This window comes from Battus philenor, unplaced genomic scaffold, assembly GCF_028537555.1.
Source record: "Battus philenor isolate CCGP_79_NKW_IND1 unplaced genomic scaffold, ilBatPhil1.0.hap1 SCAF_10, whole genome shotgun sequence".
Classification (NCBI taxonomy): domain Eukaryota; kingdom Metazoa; phylum Arthropoda; class Insecta; order Lepidoptera; family Papilionidae; genus Battus; species Battus philenor.
Window position 1 is genome coordinate 1,821,524 of NW_027181662.1, and position 20,962 is coordinate 1,842,485.

Consider the following 20,962-nt stretch of genomic DNA (forward strand, 5'->3'; position numbering starts at 1 on the left):
AATTATACAACCTTCGGCGTAAGTTGAGGCTTCCTGTGCCGTATGAGTATTTAACACATTTTATTCAGTTACCACAGCGATCTTTGGGAACCTTATGCCTTGCAGTAGAGGACCTACGGCTGAAAATAAAAACAATGAGAAGAGCTTTACATTCACTTCTTCAGAGCTTTTACATCTATAACCCAAAATCAAAAATGAATTCTTGTTTTTCTTTTTCACGCCCAAATTTGAGGACGATTCTCCGGTTTCATGTCTTTTGTTTTGTTATATTATACTTTGCAAAAAGTGCATATAAGAAATAAATAAAAACCTATCTCTGGAAATATATTGACTATTTGCGACCAATTAATGTTCTTAAGAGAGTTGTAATTAAACTGTTAGTGAGCAGTCGTAGTGCAGCGGTGGGGGAACAGGTCTTGCAATTTTAAGATCACGAGTTCGATTTCCGCGATATAATCACGTATAATTAACATTTCACAAGTTTGTACAGGATTGGCGGCAGCGTTTTTTACGTAACATAATACATCATTGCAATCTTTAACACGCCGGCAAAGCATGGCGATTATGGTACATCCCCCCATAGATATCTTTGGTGGGGGATTGTTTTACAATAGCGTCTATAGGTTAAAACAAAAACGGAAATTCTACGGGTAATCAACATTTTTTTTAAAGTTTATATCTCTTTCACTCTGTTAAATACAGATAAAAATAACAAAGCAATTTTGGCGTAAAATATTATAAAAAGTAACCACCCTTAAATTCCAATTAGAAGGCTTCTCATAATTTATTTTAATTTTGTTTTATGGCTTGCGTTCATATTAAACGTTCATTACAAGTAACCAGCTTAATTCGGGTTGCTTTCGAAAGTTTTATTTGGATCCTTTTTTTTAACAAAAATATATTGTTCGTAAGGCTTAAAGTCATTGCAAGGATATTTATTCTGAAATGTTTAGGCTAAGTCATAGTCTCGTCGTTTAAAACGGAGGAAGTCCAAAGCTTGATCTGGGCCTCACCCATTTATTTCCTAAAGTACCTTTAGTGTTTCCTTAATACTAATCCCCATTTGAGGTCTGTAGAAATAAAACACTCGACAAAGATTGATAGGATATTACTTGCGTATCATAAAATTAATATCACAGGGTAATTATGAGCGAAACCGCGGAGAAATGAATCAGTGAGTGGTATGCGTCCGGCGTTTATCAGTGTTTGGTCGCGTCTGCGCGTACGCTAGTCGTCTGGAAGGTTCTGTTAGCGTGACCTCCGTGCTCGCGTATAACCCTCGTTCGCCTGCCGCTAGTTGATCATAGTGCGGGACAAAGATGTGTGTGTGGGCTTGGGCAGGACGTGGGCTCAAAGGAGGCACTCTTTGGGGCGTGGGCCCCACGTTGGGAAACATTGCTGAACCTTCTTAACTACTTGTTAAGAAGCTAGAACAGTGTGTTGTTATATGGATTAGTTTGTTCAATATTTTGATCCGAATCAACTAATTGGAGATAATACATGTTTTGTATCATTGTTAAATAGCGTGATTAAATGTATTATAAAATAATTTAATGAAATATTTAAGAACACTAAAAGCTGTACTTCAATATATTATAACATAAGTTTATGTTATGTTTACGGATATCTATTTCTTGATAAGATCTCTCTACAAACCTGATAGATAGATTTTACCGAGATGTCAATATCAGCAATCAAACAATAGTGTGTAAATTAATACGTTTTGATATATTATGGCGTTGAAGTTATTGAAATGTGGCAATAGGTGTCAGAGAAGTGCTGTTTGAAGGAGTTCGGAAATTGAAGGAGATTATATTATAACATTTTGCGCGTCAATTTCTACTGATGAACATACGCCTTATTCAAATTTCAAATAAGACCGTCTGGATTCTGCTTGCATTTTTACAACTACATTAACAAAGTTATTTGTCGAACTAGCGGACAAGCCGTACTTTTATATTCGAGAATTTTATCATTAATATATGTTATATAAGCTTGTTGCTGACATTAGTTTATGGTAAAAAAAAATATTTTAAATTTAATTTGGGGCAAGAAACCAAATGTTTGTAAGCAAATAGGTTGAAAACATTTATTAGAATTTAACGTAAGTATATATCCAGTCCTATTTAAATTTAGTTTCTCAACCTTACGTACTGATGTCAACATTCTTATTTTTTTCTATTCAGCGACTCTCCATGATCTTAACTATATTGTTGGCCCACCCAGTGGGGGGCTTTCCCACGCTGCGTTTACCAGCTCGTGGTCGCCACTAGAAACCTTTCGGCCTCAACAGCCAGTGGTTGTACGAGCGATGTACCCTATCCCCTGCCACTTCAGACAGTCATCTGTCTGTCAGTTCTTCCCAAATGCAAGTGTCTGAATATTTTAGAACAAAATAGTTAACTATATGTACAAATGAATGAAGAATATACAGTTCCAAATTGTATAAAAAACTTAAGGAATGTTATATGAAAACATAATAAAGGTTATTCGAAAAATTACTATGAATTGCATTCGAAGATTTATTCGTAAAGTTTGCGAGGAAAATTAAAAAAATTAGTCGCATTCGGAAACATATTTCCAAAGTAAAAGGTGCGAAGGTGGGTCGTTCGTTATATGCCACTAATGAAACACCGTTTATCATTTCAGCTGCCAAATAAAACGCCTGTATACGCGCTTGACTCAAGTTATAAGCGGTTGAATAAATAGACCTTTGGGATTTATTCAAAAACCTAGAAAAAATCTTAAAAGCAAATTTTAAGGATTTTTAAATGATGAAGCTTGGGAATGAATCTTAGTAACTGCACAACCCCTTCGAAGTATGTTGGGCAGTTCTCTTATCAACCACAGATAATGACAAAAAAACCACAGCAACAACAAGTACAATTATAACTATGAAATGTGCAATGATAACGACAACAACAGTAGCAACAATAACAGCAACGACAACAACAACAAAAATAATAACTGATAACGACAACGACAGCGACAACAGTAACAATATCGACAAAAATAACGAAAACGATAGTAACAAGGACTACTACAACGATGACGACAAAGATAGCAACAACGATGACTACAAAACAATAATAACAACGATAACGATAATAATAACGACAACAATAAAGAAAACGGCAGTACAAAAGACAACGACAATGACGACAATACGGCAACAAACACGATAGTATAAATAACAACGATAACGACAACAACAACGACACCCACAACAGAATTAACAATGACAAACTCAATAGCAATGATTACAACGACGACAAGAAATACAACAACCATTACAGCAACAACATTAGGCTTCTAGATACATCCATCTTTCACATTAATTACAAATTTAAAGTAAAAGACCAATATATCAAAATATATTCTAAATAAATTCAAATAATGAATGGATGATAGCAAAGTACGATATGTCAATCTCGAACTTAAAACACTATTAATATATTTATAACTTTATACTGATTTTAAAATTCAAAATCAGTTTCGTACTGTATATTTAAGATGAACAAATATAACGGTTGATTGGTCATAGGTTTGCGAGAGCAAAGTGCGAGGCCGGTTATTGACGAATTTCAATATCGGGTCGTCACGTGCCAGGCAGCTGGCACCACTGGCGTGCGGGCTTTGGAATTAACGAATACGCGAGGTTATTCTAGCGAGTCACCCACAGCCTCGCCACAAAGGTAACCGAACGTTTCAAAGGCATTTTGAATTATTTTCACGAAGTTATTGTTTCTATGTATATTTCCAAAAAGAACGGAAAGCAACTCTCCATAGAAGGTACATATATTTTGAAATTTAAAAATTCGGCCTAATATACTATTGCAATTTTATATCTCTTTTTTCGACCTTGATTTTTGGGGTCTCTTTTCTCTCTCAGACTTAATCACGAACGAGGAGGTCCACAGACAAATCTAAATAACCAATATGGCGTAACAACCTTCTAACACTAAAGCATATAAAAGGTCATAGCAGATTCAGAAGCAAAGATGTTGCAGATAAGCTGACCCGAAGAGGCTTCAGCATGGTCAATTACGACCTGGATCTCCTCATCCTACTACCAATCGACAAGGCCATATCATACTAGGAGTCAACACAATGAGAAATGGATGAGCCATGTGGAGTGCTGGCTAGCAAAAGAGGCAATGCCTAACATAAGCTGCCGTCTCACTAACACCCTGCTCCGACTGAGTCTGGTGGCAAGAATGTCTCTAATGGCCTCTCGTACTCCTATCTTTGGGAAGGGCAGGGTCATTGTATTTCGTTTAATAATTTTTTTTACGGTACTTTTGTTTGCGCGCTTTTCTTACGTTCTTATTATATCTTTCGTACTTTATCTTTTTCTCCTCATTTCTTCTGTCTTTCTCTTTTTCAATATAAATTTTTCCTCACGTCATTCTTGAGTCTTACATTTCTTTATTTAAGTTTATACATTTTGTTCTATATACATTTAATTTTTATTTTCCTTTAATTTGCTATTTTATTGTTTACACTCATTCTTGTTTTTTACTTTTATTTCTACTGAATGATTTTTCTGCAATTTTCCTGCAAAGTTCGAGGGATATTGGTCTCTTTTCGTCATCCTTTATTAGCGAGGGCAGCATTAATTCCTAGCAAATCTTTAAAGCTAACAGGCATTTGGAGTCGACCCGGAGTCCTCCGAATGCGGGTAAGGATCTTATCCGGTAATGTTCTTTTTTACAAATATCTGTTCACATTATTTGTTATGGACAGTACTCTGTGCAGGTCTTGCGTGCCTGGAAGAAGACGAGACTGCTGGTCCACGTATTTGTACGCGTACGAGGGTAGCACCTTTCATGGATACTTACCTCTGATAACCCAGGTGCTTCTTCGAGATCTCTGGCGAAATCAAGGATCCGCTAGGGTTTCTCGAGGACTTGGATTGGCTAAAGAAGGACATAGAAGAATTCCTCTCATGCTGCAAGAAAATAATTAAAAAGTTATACAAAAAAATAAAAATTTAAATCGAGAATAAGAAAAAAGGAGATATAATGTAACTCAAATGTGATATAAATGAAAGAAAAAAGATAAAATGTAACAAGTAATGAGGGAGGAATGAAAGGACACAGAGCAAAAGTGAAAGAAAGCAGAATTGTGGCATAAAAGAATAGAATGAAAGATTATGTAAAGAATGAAAGTAGAGAATGAAAATAAAAAATTATGTCAAAAAAATTAAATTGCCCCAATAGCGGGGGCCATAAAAAAAAAGAAGGACATAAAATAAGCGCAGTGCCGCTTGGTTGCAGAAACCAGCCGTCAGAGACAAGACAAGATAATAACGGACTTAGTTTTGGATTATTAAATTGAAGTGGCAAGCTAAATATCGCAAAGAATAAATAACCAATGAGGCCTCGAGTTTCTGAAGAGGAGACCACGGAACTGAAACGGTAATGTCAAAGTAACAGGCAACCTTGTTAAACTCAAGATGTTAAATGAACGCCGCTCTGAAATACCTGTATAATAATAGGCCTATGACCAGCGTGGAACGTTTTACTATTGAATTAATCATAATATTACAAGTAGATTCAGGACATTGGCTTATACTCTATGTAAAACTCACACATACATACGTGTATTGTGTGTGTTATGGGTTTCCAAGTCGATGGAAGCATCCAGAATTTTCTATAGACATTTTTCACTCTCCACATTTAACAGATTAAAATAAACTATTTAAAATACCATATAAACTTATAAGACAAGATTCGAAATATTCACACAAAAGCCACATATTTCAGAAACGAAGTTTTAGGCAAAAATCTGTTCCGCATTGGCTTTGTGTCGAAACGTTCGGTGTACTGTCAATTTAGAGATGGCATTTTAATTTTCCTTCAAACGGAGGCGTTTTTAGATCTCTCAAGCTACTGCAAAATACAGGCTCTATACATATGCCTTTTTTGATTCTGTGATACATTATTTTGTATTCAGTATACATATTACTATATAATTTTATATACACCAATACCTTGCGTCGTTTTGCGTTTTTTTCGAAGTTGCGTCGCTGCTTAATTAGTGTTAATTTTCACTGTGCGTCGTTAGATTTTCGAGGTTGCGTTGTTTTAGGTTCGAGTCTTCATTTTTTTTTAATTTTCTCTTTTTTTTTCTAAATGATGGCAACACTTTTTAACTAAAAATCAACGCAATTTGAATAGTTTCATTTTCACTTTGTTTTGCTAATTTTAAAGTTCAGTTTCAATTACGTAGTGTGTTGTGCTTTTTTCAAAAGAGATTTATAAATTTACATAACTTTTTACGTGTTGTTTCTGGTTACAAAAAAGGTAAATATTATTCCAATTTATTTACTGGCAGAGTTATATTATTTTTCTTTTTTAATTGTTTACTTTGTTAAATTTTATTTTTAAAAAGTAGTATTTTCGTGACCCTGGAACCTATCTTCGATCTTTACATGGTTTGCTATAGAAAATCTTAATTCACTTTGCGGCGTTTCAATTTGAGTCGTGTTTTTTTTTTGGAACGTAACCACGACGCAAAGTGAGGTATTTGTGGCCAGCGTGAGTTGTCGATGATGACATAAGGATCCCGAACGTGGTTGCTATAATTGTCTATGATCGGAGCATGGCTGGGAAACCGAAATAAAAGAGGTGATATGCAGAAGAGCTAAGGTCATCGATATAGCGCGTTTAAAGTGGCAGTTGGAGGGGGATACTGCTCATACATCTAAAAGCCTTCAGATAAGGTTCTCGAAAAGCTACCACAAGCTGGCAGATGCAGTCGCTGCTGTCAGTGGCTCGCCACTATGTAGATAGACGACATGGTAAGGTTCATCGTGGTGATGGCGATCTTTGGGGAAGACCTGTACCTTTCTGTGGACGTCCATCAGCTGATATGATGGTAATGATGATGACAGTATTGGGTTTAATAGAATTAATAGTAAAATTAGGGTTTACATACATACAAATTCATACATATATATACAGCAATATATATATAAAGATAGTTATATAGATATATATAGATAGATATATAGATATATGTATATGTATATTTACGTGGGAAAAGTTCTACATAAATACGAATAATAAAGATATGCTACATATTATCTTATTTTAAAGGCGAAGGAAGTGCTGTTATGCCATTTTTTTTTAAATTCTGACAGCGATTTAGCATATCCAATTGGTTGTTGTAGCCCATTCCGTAACCAGCGATAAAAAAGCGCAGTGAAAATATTTATGATGGTAATGATGATGACAGTATTGGATATAATTCAATCAGTAGTAATATAAATAAAATAAACATGCTAACGAGTCAAATAATCAACGTGTCCAACTTTCAGCTTCTTATACGAGACATACAATTTCACGTCTGGCTAAGTTTAACACATCAATTACATGAAGCGGACTAGTATGAATGAGACGAGATTTATTCGTTCGAAAAATTTATCGCATTGCAAGGAATTTGTACAGTACACGATACAAGAACGCATTCTTGCCAACTCTGTACGAAAGTTTGAGGGAGCTCGAAGTTTTCACAACTCTATTCGTTTTCTGTGCTTCTTTTAATCTCATTTTGAACAACAAATACTATTATTTTTACGTAAATTTAATTATAGAAGTTTTTTTTTATTAAATTATAAATCAAAATATTAAAATCTCTTACTTACTGTATATGATTTTACTTCATGTATATGATTAAAATAATAATATTATAAAAGGAATTTAAACAATTTTATTCATTTGTTTTTTGATCTAATGAAAAACTAATGAATAAACATAACGAAATATATATAAGTATTTTTCATCTGTAATATGTTGCCTGATGTGAGTAATCAAGCATATATTTTATTCGTACACAAACTATAAACTTATTTAACTGTATTACCTTGCAAAACTACTTTACTAATGATTACGAATTTCTTTATTATTATCAATATATATCATATGTATCTTAAGCAGTGGTAAGCCAGCGATAGAGGACTGACTTGATCCTGGCGCTCCTTGGTGGCGGGATTGATTCCTGGAATATAGTGTTATATATAATTCACACTTTACGTAATAATTGTATAAGAATGCTACTGCTCAGATATAAGTTTTCAGAGGATGGGTAGCAGCGTTCTCTGCGTATTATAATAAAAGGTTGTCAAATATCTCCCTTCAGCCTTTTTATCTTTTGAATTTCGCGGTTATGTACAAAGCGCTACAGAGCTCGTATCTGGCAATACTATACATAATTTGAAAGGTCTTGATATAACCTACAAAACGACGCTATGCATGATTAGTTTAGATATTGCGTTCAACAGTTATAGACGTGTAAACATGGAGTTCACTAACGCCGAAATTCGCGCTATTTTAAAGTTTTCCTTGAGATGGGAGTTAGTCACCAAACCATTTTAAACCATCTGCAGAAGGCTGGATACAAAAAAAAGCTTGATGTTTGGGTGCCGCATGATTTGACGCAAAAAAACCTTCTGGACCGAATCAACGCCTGCGATATGCTGCTGAAACGGAACGAACTCGACCCATTCTTGAAGCGGATGGTGACTGGCGACGAAAAATGGATCACATACGACAATATCAAGCGAAAACGGTCGTGGTCGAAGGCCGGTGAATCGTCCCAAACAGTGGCCAAGCTGGGATTGACGGCCAGGAAGGTTTTGCTGTGTGTTTGGTGGGATTGGAAGGGAATCATCCACTATGAGCTGCTCCCATATGGCCAGACGCTTAATTCTACCATCTACTGCGAACAACTGGACCGCTTGAAGCAGGCGATCGACCAGAAGCGTCCAGAATTGGCCAACAGGAAGGGTGTAGTGTTCCACCAGGACAACGCCAGACCACACACTTCGTTGATGACTCGTCAGAAGCTACGGGAGCTCGGATGGGAGGTTTTATCACATCCACCATATAGCCCGGACATAGCGCCAAGTGATTACCACCTGTTCCTGTCCATGGCGAACGCCCTTGGTGGTGTAAAGTTGAACTCAAAAGAGGTTTGTGAAAAGTGGCTGTCCGAGTTCTTCGCAAATAAGGAGGGGGGCTTCTACGAGGGAGGTATTATGAAGTTGCCGTCTAGATGGAAACAGATTATCGAACAAAACGGCGCATATTTGAACTAAATCCGATCACTGTAACACTTTTTATAAAGCATTGAATAAAGAGCAAAAAAGCGGAAGGGAGATATTTGACAACCAGTTACCACACTGCAGTCACCAAACCCGCCTGCCAAGCGTCGTGATTATGGTAAATCCTTCCATAGATATTTTTAGAGTATGCTACAGCCTTCCATTCAAATACTTTTTTTTATTTATTGAAATTAATTGCAAGGTACTTCCAATATTTTTTAAAATCTATCAGACAGCATTGTGACATTCTTCTCGCTATTTTGATGCCCTTGGTAACATATATGTGTACATTTTAATAAAATATATACTATATAAGAAAATCGAGTGCATAAAAAATACTTTAAACTGGATACAAAAAGCGATATATTTTTTTCAAAATGTTTTTTGATATATTGACTATACATGATGTTCTGATTTTTAATTTTTTATCATACTATAGGAGATAATCTTTATAAACTAGTTCCAATAGCTATAGATAGCGGGTAGATATTTAATTATAAAACTCTGGCGATGTTAATGTTTTTTGTACCTCATAACATTATTAAAGCTAAATATCATCGACATGTGAGTCGTAAGATATCCACGGCTGGACATAGACCTCTCTAATAGATTCCTAATAGGATGGGCAACGATTTGTATGTTATTTCTCAATATTACGTACAAACAATGTAATAAATAATATTTTACATTTCATTAAATACATCGGGATTTACTTACAATCGTGTGACTTCATTAGTCCATTATATTAAGATGTAAAAAGATTAAACATTACTTAACAATATTATAATACGTATTATTAAATAAATACGTAGCCAATAACATATAAGAGTTGTTATTACCCAATCGAAGTTTGCTGTTTCCTCGTAGCGTGCTACGGAATCGTAGAAGCGTATTTCGTAGCATTGCCAGCTATAAGTCCGGGTCGCGTTGGCCGACGCTACGGTATGTGGACGCTAGGCGAGGAAGCCATAAATCTATCGCTCTACGACAAATACCAACTTTGCCGATAATCTTGCGACTAATATACCGACAAACATTTTGTTTAGCCAAATGAAAATAAGTGAGTGTTATGTAATGTTTGAAATATTTGAAAATTTACACGTATTCCATTTGTAAAAATTCGACAGATATTAAAATAGAAACTGAAAAATATACTACATAGCTTTCCATGGATTTAAGCGCTGTCGGATACAATGCTCAAGATTAACGGCTCGCGTAGCAAGCAAGCAATGCATAGGCTTTCACCTTGACCGAGCAGATTCCTTTCCTTATTTAAGAAAAATAAATAACCCTATCAATGCTGAGAAACCTATTCCAAATTTAAGGTAATAGTCGCTCTTGACAGGCTTAAATCCTGTAAAGAGGTTTCACTATTATACCTCTTAATCCTACCTTCACAGTGTACAGATGGACTATAGATATATTAATAAAATTTTCCTTGGTCATTTTAGTTATAAGGTTTTAAGTTATATTTGTTTCATCGGGAACAGTACTATGAGAACGTCGCGGGTTCGATTCCAGAATTACATAAATCATACTTACGTATTATTTGTAAAGACATATATATATATATATATATATATATATATATATATATATATATATATATATATATATATATATACACATATAAATAATTAATAATTTATTTAATAATTATTTTTAAGCTTTTATTTACTTATTATAACTTTATAAATGTACCTTATTGTCACTTTTGTTTTCTTGTCGTTTTACCTCATATCTTTTTTTTTAATGGTCCCCGCTATTGAGGACCTCTCGTTCCCCTATCTCGTGTGGGACAGGGACTTTTTATTTCTAATTTATTTATTCATATAATTTTTTATTATTATAATTCTCCTCTTTCATGTATCATATTATCTGTCGTACTGTTTATTTCGTTCTACAATTTTCCCAGTCTTTCTCTTTCATTCCATTAGCCATACATCCATCCTCAACCACTACATTCTAGGTTTCCTTACTACTTTATTTTGCATCATTACATTTATTGTTCATACATTTAACACATATTTTCTTTATAATTATATTATATTATACTGTTTATTGCACTATTTTTGGTACTACTTTATTTATTTTATTTCTATATTTTAGTGTTTGCTTTACTTTTTTATTCATATTCAAGTCTATTTGAATCTGTTACTGTGTTTTATTTTTACCTATGGCATTTATCACCACCTTACTGCAGTAGCTGAGGAAGCATTCTCTCTCCCCTTCGTCTTGCATGATGGTCGAGATACTCCTTTCCTTTATCTTTTTGCCCATCCGGCATTCAGAATCTGACCTCACATCTTATGAGGAGATCCACAAAAGAACCAAGAAAAGTAGCTCGCAACGAGTGACAACCGCAAGCCGGTACACATGGCTTGGACAGGCTCCCTCTAGGTGGACTTTTAGGTGGTGGATATAGTTAAGATCGCGGATAGCCGCTTGAAGTAGAGCGTAAGATTGGTGATAGTGACGTAGGCGTCTAAGTGCTAAAATAACGAAGATTATTTTGATTAAACCTTTTTTTTTAGATAATTGTTTTGATAAACGACCGCAGGAGCCTTAAGGTTCTGTAATGGAGACTACGGAACAGTAAGCACGGCATAGGACGTCCATCTACGAGGTGAACAGATGACCTTGATAAGGTATAGCTATAGGTTACTTCCAAAGGGATCTATTGAGTCCCTGGGGGTAGAATTTGTTTATCAGGACATCTTACGGTTGATATAATAATGAATAAATAAATTTGAAAAACTTTTAAGTTGAACGGTTTTTTGATACCCATATTGTGGTGGTTGTGAAAAAATATGTACCTAGTCCGCCATATTTGAACGGCGTCCATCTTGAATTTAAAAATTTGACATAATCATCGTGTTTTACTAGTGTAGCCCTTTCATTTGACACCCATATTGAGGGAGTTAAGGAATGATATGTAATCCGCTATTTTGTATCGGCGGCCATCTTAGATTTATAATGTTATCGATTTTATTGTATTGTATTGTCATCTAAATTAAATGTGTGTACCAAATTTCAGATCAATCCGACAATGGAAAGGTGCTTAAATTTCAATTTCTAATTTTGACCCAAATAAATAAACAAATAAATTCCGTACGGGTAGAACTAAATAAATCCGTTTAAAAAATATTAACTTTATGTAATGCAATACCAAAAAAAAAATTCAAACTGAAATAAAAAAAAGAAATTGTAAAGTGTCAGACTGTTGACATCGATGACAGCTGTATGTTGACGCGGAAAGTGTAAAGGGTCGTTTTTAATTCAACGCGGACGCCGCATGCCAAATTCGTGAGCCACGATGTCATCGACAGGGGCTCGAATCTCTTCACCGCTTTGATGTTCGTATCAAAAATAACTGAACTTTAATTCCTCTCTCTTTTAATATCAAATGTGCATGCATCATACTTATATATATATTTTTTTAATATTCTTAATTGTAACACATTAAAATAGTTTCATAATTGTAAACAAAAGAGTAAGATGGACAGTCTTTTCACACGAGGTAATCTCTTACAGACAACTATAGAATAAAAACACTAGAAGTATAAATAACGAGCAGTGAACGTGTACAAAACATACATACATAGATATACTTAAATTTGTATATAACATATATATTAGGGAGACATGAAAGTAATGTCGTTTCTGTGGACATATTTTACAGGATAATCATATTTACCGCTCCAGCATTGAAAATTTGTATACTAGACGGTAAAAGGTTGCTGATAACCAAGTTAAAGATATTGCTGAATAGAAATAAAAACTTGTTAATATGTAGTCGTGTGAATTCAACTTAAGAAAGCGACATTACTTTCAGGTTCCCGTAGTAAAACAGAAATGTACAATGGGCGGTCTTATCACAACAGGCAATCTCTTACAGATAACTAATAACTATAGTATAGAAACAGCAGAAGTATAAATAGCAAGTAGTAACGTGTATAAAACAGTATATATATTTATAATAAATAATGTATACAACATATAATGGTATAATATATTACTACATATTTTATTAATATAATACAATATTAAATAATAACATCAAACTGACTTGGATTGCATTTGACTCAGAAAGAATATAGAAAGAAAAAGAAGTAAATTAAAGGATAAATAATCATAGGCCTAGTTAATAGTTCTTAAACATTTTCTTTAAAATATGTAGTGACTGTTTTTATGTGCTATGTAGCCTGCTCAATGCTACATAAAGTAACCTGTCTCCGACCAACATATGTATCTTATTGTATCTATTAACATTTTTTTTTCACCATAGACAATAAACAGAGGAAAAAAAAGAAACAATTCATATGGTACAAGAGGCGGTCTTATCGCTCGAGGTGATCTCTACCAGACAACCTTTGGATGGAGATGAGAGACGTGAAGGAGAGGGCAGTTTAGTGTTTATGTATACATAAATACATACATATATACATAGCTATATATATAGATAGATATATGTATGTATATTTACATGGGTAAGGTTCTACATAAATACAAATAATAAAGAGATGCTACACGTTATCTTATTTTAAAGGCGAAGGAAGTACTGTTACACCATTTTTTTTAAATGCTGACAGCGATTTAGCGTATCCAATTGGTTCTTGTAGCTCATTCCATAATCAGACAGCGATAAAAAAGCGCAGTGTAAATATTTTTCATCCAAAATTTTCAATGTAATTTAATAATCTTATGTAACGTAGTAAATAAATAATTTATGCGATGATTAAGTTAAAGAAAAACCATCTTCAGCGATGTTTAAATAAAAGTCACATCCGGGCGTCCTTTGCGTTAAGCTCGACGCCCTCTGATTCGATTAAAGCTCTGGTGGAGCGGCGTCGTTCGGAAAAATGAGTTTTCCTGTTGCAGGATAAAAGGTAAATATGGCAGAACTCGATTATTTTGCCGATGAACGCAAATAATTTGCGTAAACTCGAATAATAGGCAAATAACTTGAGTTAGAGATGTCATTTTCTTCTATTTTCTACTCTCGGCTTACATCATCAATAGACAACACTAGAATCATCACAGGAGATGCATATCGGTTGGTATATATATACATTCAAGACTCGCAAACTAGTAGAACTTTATCTATACATATTGAAAACGAATGCTTGAACTACAAGGTTTTTTACTTCTGGGAGACATCGTATGTGCAAGCCCAGCGTATCACGGGACACGGGGAATTTGTTGAGCACCTGTGACTGCGGAGAACCAGACCGTAACGCAACTTATTACCAGCTGTTCCGCATTTCAAGTGTTATGGGTTGAATGCCTGTTTCGGTAGCATCAAAGAATAGGAAGGAACATCGTCTCATTGATAAGTAAAGAGTAAAACCGTCAGATATTCTCGGATTACTGTCAGAAGGTAATAAATAAAGTAATGAAAGGTAATAAAATGCAGTAGTAATTGAAAACTAAAAAGGTAATTAAATGTGACCAAAAATTACATGTTATTACTGTGATAAAGACATAGGTTAAAACAATAAAAATAAATAGTTAGATATTTAATGGAATCAGGCGTTATTTTGCAAAAGTCCATCCTAAGTAAGAAAACAAACAGTGAGTGATTTAACGGTGGTAGTTGTGTAATTCGCATTGTTTACCGTATGCGCATTTATCAGCGGACCGGCGGGCGGTGCATTTTTTTGCACGACTATCACTGCATGTGCGGAAGTGACTAAATATTGGTCCTTTTCTTACTTAAATAGACTAAAATAAAATGTGAAATGATGTAATGTGTAAATAAATTAATCTATATTGTAAAGTATCATTCCAGGAGAAACGGTGAAGAATAACAGGTAAAGAAATGGATGGGAATGGAAAATAATGTGACGGATAAAAGAAGAATGTGTGAGAGATATAGTAAAGGATGAAAGAAGAGAGAGAAATAAAATATGGATAAATGACTAAGCAAAACTGTCCATGTGAACCCAAGACCCTCCGTCTTGTGTGAGAGAAAAAAAACGCAGCGTGAGCCGTCCAGTTCCAAGCCATTTATGCAATCTTATTAAGGTCATTCGAAAACGCCGGACCCAGGAATCTACCAGTCGATGTAACTGGAATACTATGGAAGAGGCTTATTTAAAAAAATATCCTTTTTTTCTTGGTCACACTATAGCCAGGGAACGATTCGTATACAAATTTATATTATCTTTTTATAACTGCTTTAATAAATCATAAAAATAATTTCATTATTTCACATTTGATCAATAAGTAAACTATGAAATAAATTACATGTTTCTTTCTATCTATAACTGGTGATTGTTTCGGGGTAGATGACTCGATTAGCAAGTTGAAGGAGATATCTTTTTGGCGTCCATTGATCAGACTAGTTTAAAGGACTGTTTCAAAAATTATCCAATGTTCAGGCTGGCTTGACAGGCTCTTGACAGGCTGTATTCCTCGAGCATGTTAAAGACATTTCGTTCTTACATCACTTCTTTGTGTTTCCTTTCTATATCTTTTCTTTGTTATATCATATATTTTGCCTTCACTGCACATTATACGTTCGACTCTAATCTGGAACTGCAAGTACGTAAAAATATAAGTGAAAAAGGTTTGCGTCATCGTTGTTTCAAGTCATAGATGCACACTGCAAGCATAGGTCTCCCAAAAAAAATATCTATGAGGGGATATACCAAAATCGCGACACAGCAGATGGGTTTTTAATAGCCACCGTTTTTGGGGAACTCCCTTCAGCTATGTATGTGGTAGGAACGTTAAGATATCGGGTTAAATATTTTTTTGAGTACTAATTATTTTTATTTATCTTTCTCCTTATATCCTTCATAATTTCGTTCGTTCATCACAATTTGATCTTTTGTATATATCACTTCAGTTCCTTCATCTACATTCCTTGTTAAATTTGGTACTTATTACAACATGTTTTTTTATTCAATTTTCATTGTTAACAATTTTCCAATTACACATTTTTATTTGTAATTGCATTTTTTATTTATTTATAAAATTACATCGACAGTTTACTTGATATTTTATAGTATTTTGTGATCTTGTGGTTTGGCTTTACCCGACTTTATTTTAGTTCTTACTTCTGTTTCTGCCAATGATCTACTGCACCACTTCTTTGAAGACCAGGAATGTAGAGCGGCATCGTCACCCATGAAAGAGGTGATACTTTTTTCTTCTATTTTACTGCCTATTTCCTTCTATTGAATGAGATCAGCAGGAGGGTTGGCGATCGCAGTGTGATATTATGGTACGCAGAGAACTCTACAGCCCATCCTCTGAAAACATTTTGAGATAAGTGATAATCTTATATAATTAATGCATAAAGTTTGAATAATATACGATTGTATCCTAGAAATCGAATCCGCAACCTAAGTCCTCTACTGCTGGTAATCATAGGCATATTTCACGCGCAATTATATATGTTATTTGAGTACCAATAAGTTAAATATATGTATGAGTTTGAAATAGAATCAATTAGCCTTAGGGATTTCCAGAAGACCCCGCTGGAAGTCAATTTAGCCTTAAGGATTTCTAAAAGACCTCGTTAAAAGTCAACACGTAAATAAAGTACACATACATAGCAATGAACAACGCTATCTCATATCTACAACTCTAGAAAGACTATTGTGTTTCAATACCTTCCAAACAACGACTTTACTAACACATAATATATGTTATAACAATTGTTATAAAAATATAAAAAAAATTGTTATAAAAATTATTATTAGCGGAATTATAATTACAGCAATAATAGTTTATATTACGCAGCGGTAAATCATCTCATTAAAAGTATATTTTATCTTTGATGTTTTCATTTTTGTGTTAATTAAATTGTTTTAAAATACTTTTTTGGCGTCTTGAATGACGGGTCTTAAATATATATATCTAAACATAAAAGAGTTTTCGCACAGACATACTAACAGTTTGTATTTGAGAGTTCAGAACGCATTACTCCAATATGATTGGATGTCAAAATATAAGAAAACTTTTTTAATTCCTCTTTCTTCTTTCTCCTCAAATCCCGTACTATACTCGAGCGCTTTTATTTGTTCGCGAACTTTGTATGTCTTTGCACAAATTATTTCTTTTAAAACACAAACAAACAAAAATTTTGTAATAACGTAAGCTATTATGTTTAACATTGAGTGTTTTAACAGTTTATTGTTTTTGAGAAATTAAATCTAATTTTGCATATTAATTAACTGAGGTATATCACATTAGCTCGATTGCAGTTGGCCATTTAAAGCATCTTGACCATGTTCCGATCGGGATATTAAATAAATTTTATGTAAAAGTTTAATCCGAGGTTATTTCACATTGGCTCCTGCTTAAAACTTGGTGGCCTGAAGTTCTCAAAGGAGACCTTCTGCATATTAACTTGTGGGGTTCTTCCTAGGGCCAGTACACATAAGAGGTAATATAAAATCTCAGTCCAAAGTAGAAGTGTGTATATTTATCAAGTTTAAACCATTATTTACCATATTATACCGATTCCTAAAACTATAAAAACAATGTTCAAATTATAAAAACCATAAGCCAATCATAAGGCGACTCTCTTTCGTCCAATTTAAATATAGAACGCTCTGGCGTGGGATTCCCCTGTTGATGACGTAAACTAGCTTCTACAAACTCAAGAGAATTAGCTTAAGCTTCCACAGTGCCTTTTAACTTTCAACCCATACAAGTTTTATAGTATAAAGGTCTTGGCTTTGATATGACAAAGACATAAAGATTGGAACCGTTTACGAGAGACAGGGACAAGAAATTTATATTACTCTGTGTTTGGCACTAATCGGTGTAACATAATTCCTGAAGATGCCCCGTGGAGGGGTGAAACACGTGTTGAGTGATTTAACGGTGGCAGTTGTGTAAAAAACATTTATCAGCGGGCTGGCGGGCGGTGCACTTTGTTGCACGACTACCACTGCATATGCGGAAGGGGCTAAATATTGGTCCTTTTCTTACTTAGGATGGACTTCCGCAAGGTAACGCCTGATTCCATTAAATAGACAAGAAGTTTGTTTCATGGCGACATAGGCGTATATATGTATGTTATTTTCGCTACTATCGGCTGTTTATATTTTACGTACGACGATTACGTGATAGGCATATTTAATAGAAACCGCTTCTCCATAGTGTATCGTCGTATATAGGTCTTGAAACCATATCTAGCGACTTGATACGATCTTTACTATGTCTTCGGCACACCTAGTGAGGGAGGTTCTACTAACCCGCGTCTCGTGGTCATCACTCGAGAAACTATCGGCTCCAACAGCCATCGGTTACACGAGTGTGATGGTGAATTAAAATAAACGGATGCGATTGAGAAAATCCTAATTTATTGTTCACACAACCACTATACAAAGGTAGGCGTGTCGGAGCGAGAGTTTATTACGGCTGGCTTGCGTGTGCGTCGATGTGCGGCCGGACCGAGAGTGTGCTCCGAGCTGATCCGAGCCGCTGGCTTACGTCAATGCGCTAGGGCGCGCATGTTGCCGCCGCAGACAGGACAGTCCGACGTAGTGGGACTGTCCGTCATAGGAGCAATATGCCCCGCCCACTGACTGCCATTTAAGACGAGAAATTCTTCTAGCTATCAATGCTACCTTGGTTCTTTTCAGGTTCAGGTTTCAGCTTAAAGTCGTCTATTGCAATACATAGGCCTCCGTCAAATATTGTAGGTTTACTTGCCAGGCGGGTTGGCAGAGATCACTGCTGATCATCATCTGGAAACTTATTTGTTAACAGTAGCAATCTTATATAATTAATACACAAAATTTGAGTTATATCCAATATATAAAATTCTCGTGTCACGGTGTTCGAACTTGAACTCCTCTGAAACGGCTTGACTCTACTATCTATTTTCCATACCCCTAAGTGATGAGGGTGGTCCACCCCTAAATTTTTTATTTTATTTTTTGTACAAATTTTTTGGTTTTTATTTTATTATGATACAGCAAACAAAAATACATACAACCCTAAATTTTCACTCCTCTACGATCAATCCTTATCTTTAATTTGTTAATTAAAAACTTTAATTTTTTTGCAAAACAACGTTTGCGGGATCAGCTAGTAAGATTATATAAAGGTAATTGAACACGCCAACTATAATAAAAGTCTCAGTTCTGGTAGGCTATGATTGCTCTTTGTAATATATAAATAAACATTACGTATAAACACATAAGTTTAATTACAAGAAATTACGTGACCGCAATTACGTTTGTACAATCGTGCAGAAATACACGGGGAACTAAGTTAAATCCAGCGCCGATATTCGATTATAGGCAGACGCGGAGGTCCTATTAAAAGGCAAAGTGAATTTTTCACTCGCAGAGGTGGAAAGTCGATTGAAACAATTTGATCACATCGACGTTTGAGGTGGAAACGGTATTACGTTTTTATCTCGTTTTAATAACAAGAAAAAACATGTTTTACATGAGATCGATTTAATATTTAAGCAATTTTATTATTACATGTTTATCATGCGAATTATAAGTAAGATTATTTTAGAAACGAGAATTGTATACTTCACAACGTTATCACAGATAATTTAAAATATATGGATTAATGAATCATTATTTCAGACGTAAAACATTTAGTGTTAAATATAGGCTCTCTCCTAGAGATAACAAATAGATTTAGGCAGTCTTATATTTCTAGAATTCTCTAAAAAGAAGTACAACTTACAATAGAAAATAATAAGACTCAGAGGTTATTCAAAAAGAGCAGAAGCTGGTCATGAGTAAAGTCAATATATGTTTAGTAAATAAAAGAAAGATAATAAAATCGAAAAATTGAGTCAAAACTGTGATAATGTAGCAACGAAGATGAGGGAAGAAGGATGATTCAAGGGAGACGATTTAAAAGTGAAGAAAAATAGAGGTTGTAAAGGATGATAGAGGAATTTGAAATAAATAAAATCAAAAAGGCTTTATCCGAGTTGTAGCGTCCTTGTCACACACTTGGGTAGAACAAAAGGTTCCTAAAAGAAGGAATAATTATAAAGATAAAAAATGAGACTGATTGGAAATAACCTACATCCAGCGTTTTAAGTTCGTCTTTCAAAAAATTCAATAAAATAGTGGTCGTCATTGTAGCCTATAGACTCCCACTGCAAGATATTCCTTTCATTAAAATATCTATCAGAGGATATCCCATAATTGTTACACTTTGCAGGTGGGTTGGCGATCGCAGATGGTATTATGGTGTACAGAGCACATTGCTGACCGTACTTTGTAAACTTAATTATAAGCTGTGGCAACCCTATATAATTAATGCACAAAGTGTGAATTATCTAAGATTATATACCAGGAATTGAATCCGTGATCTACGATCGTAAATCTCAGTCCTTGCCGCAGGACTACCATTGCTCAGATCAAATAATATTGATATTTATTTAAAAACAGAATGACACTACTTACATCTACCAAGGTAGAGCTGTCTGCTAGATATTCTTGCAACTAGGGTACGACTGCTCAAGCTTAAATTTTAAGTTCACGGAACTTTCCGTTCCATGAATTTAGTTTCCACGAAACTGTACTGTTCCCTTGACTTAGAGCATCAATATCAACAGAAACAACATTTATTCATTTATTAATCATTTTAACTTATAGATTAAAAAACGAGAAATCATGCGGAAGATCTTGGGACCAGCGAGAAATCAAGACGGATCTTAGAGGCTCCGAAAGAATGCCGAAATTGAGACTTTAGTAGCACAGCCAAATATCATTGGCGAATATAAAGCTCAACGAATCCGCTGGCTTGGTCACTTGGAGCGATTGGGATCGGATCGGAGCTTGAAGGTAGCGTACCTGGAAAAACCGAGGGGTCGAAGACCAGTGGGTAGACCCAGGTATCGCTGGATCGATC